The sequence below is a fragment of the Silene latifolia genome, chromosome 6, assembly GCF_048544455.1.
Source record: "Silene latifolia isolate original U9 population chromosome 6, ASM4854445v1, whole genome shotgun sequence".
Lineage (NCBI taxonomy): Eukaryota > Viridiplantae > Streptophyta > Magnoliopsida > Caryophyllales > Caryophyllaceae > Silene > Silene latifolia.
In genome coordinates this window covers 72,338,377-72,340,535 of record NC_133531.1, presented here as the reverse complement: position 1 = coordinate 72,340,535, position 2,159 = coordinate 72,338,377, and positions in this window count along the sequence as shown.

Here is a 2,159-nt window from a genome sequence, read left to right as displayed (position 1 = left end):
AATGCTGAGTTTAATCCGTCTAACCCTTTGCATGCAAACATTTGGAGATTCCCAAGGTCAGGAGCTGTCATTAATGTGGATCCGGCTGAGCTAGGTAGGTCTAGGGAATTTTGGGGTAATTGTTGCTTGGGCTTTTTGGTGGATTATAGGTTGTTTGAGGATAATTTGATCAATGATCTGATAAAAAAGAAGTGGAGTACCAATGGTGAGATTGAGGTTTTTCGGATGGGAGAAATTTATGTTTTCCATTGTGAGGATATAGATGATCTGGAGGGGCTGCTAGAAAGAAGTACTGTGACTTTTGATGGAGCTGTGATGGTTTTGGGGAAGTGGTATCCGGATACAGTTCCTAGAACTGTTCGTTTTCCTTATGCAGAACTTTGGGTGAGAGTGTGTGACTTACCTTTTGAGTGTTTTAACATGCATGTGGCACATGTGGCTGGTAAGTTACTCAGTCATCATTATCAGGTTGAACCTTTTGCTGTATTACCAAGAAATGATTACCTTAGGATTAGGGTATGTTTAAAACTGAATGAACCTCTTATGCCCGGTTTTTTCCTAGCTATGGATATGGGTCATTTATTGTGGATTCAGTTTAAGTATGAGGAGGTGTTTAAATATTGCATTAAATGTGGAAAGGTGGGTCATAAGGGTTCTCAGTGTCGGGAAAGTTTGATGAATGTGACGTCAAGTATTGGGGGTATGTTAGATCGTTCAGTTGAAAGGGGCTTCGTGGTTTTCCAAGCCAACAACAATCATACTATGTTCAATTTAGATCTACGTGCAACACCGTGTACTACTAGGTATATCTCCTCAAGGGTTCATTTGGGGGATGCAAGACCTGCTACTGAGAGTTTAAGGAGAAGGGTAAGAGAAAGAGTTGTGAACTTTGATCTGGGTACAACACCAGGGGGCAGGGTTCTTCCTGGGATGAGTTTCGCGGTCACTGCGCAACCTTTTGCAGGGCCTGTCCTTTTTCAAGTGGGTCCAGGTGCTGTTCATATGGGAAATGAGCCAGGAGTGAGTGTACAAGGTGGAATGAGACAAGCATCTTATGGGCAGGATGTACCTATGGGAGAGGTTCAGGGAGGTATTCCGGATGTAACTGGTCTGGGTATGGCTGGAAATAGTACAAATGATGCTGTGATGAGGGAAGGTACTGAGGTGATGCAGAATCAACAAGGGATTCCTGTTGGAGCTGGGGGTTGGCTGCCAGGGGAAGGGAGTAATGCTATGAATCAGGAATTGTTCTACAGTGCGGGGGAGGATTTTGATGAAGCTACTCCAACTAATATGGAGGTACAAGGTAATCTGCATCATGTTCATCCAGGTGATCCTTATGTGGTCTATGCTGGTCTTGGTACTAATAGAGGAGCCCTGGATCGTGATTTAAGGATCCAAGGGGCAATTTCTTACCGTGTTGAAAGTGAAGTGGAATGGGCTAGGATGGAGGATGATCAAAGGGGATTTAATCAAACCTTTGATCCACCACCAGGGGGTTTTCCTATTACTTACCACTATCCAACTGTGGGAAATCAAGGAGTGGCTGCTGATGGAGAAGTTATGGAGGCTGGGATGGGTGGGGGTGCTGCTGTTGCGGATCATGATATGGTCATAGTTATTAGTTCAGATTATGAGGAGGAGCCGTTTGAAGAAGCTGCTGCTGATGACACTGATTCCTATCCTAGTAGTTGGATGGTTAATCATGATAATGTGGATACACCATCAAATGAATCGTCACCCTTTCATCATAGCTCTGCAATCAACTTGATTTCCACTTCTGAAAATATCTCAGAGGTAAATGCTGCTGATATCACCAGGGGGGTTAACACTGATTTATGTCTGAATGTGGGAGGGAATGCCCTTACTGGACAGCAAAATGAGGGGGATGAAGAAGTGGTTTCGCAGTGCAAGCTTGATCTCTCAATTACTCCTGCTGCAATCATTCGTAAAGATTTGGAATTGAAGGCTAGTTCCTCTAGTCTAAGATCACTTCATGAGGTTCTTGGGACTGGGGGGAGAGACCAGAAAGTTGCTCAGAAGACTGAAGCTGGGGTAGGGTCTGATTCTGGAGGTGACAAGAACTCTGATGTGGGACTGGCTGCAATCTTTCATTTTCCTTCTTATGGGACACCATCTTCAAAGCTGATTGGTAAAAT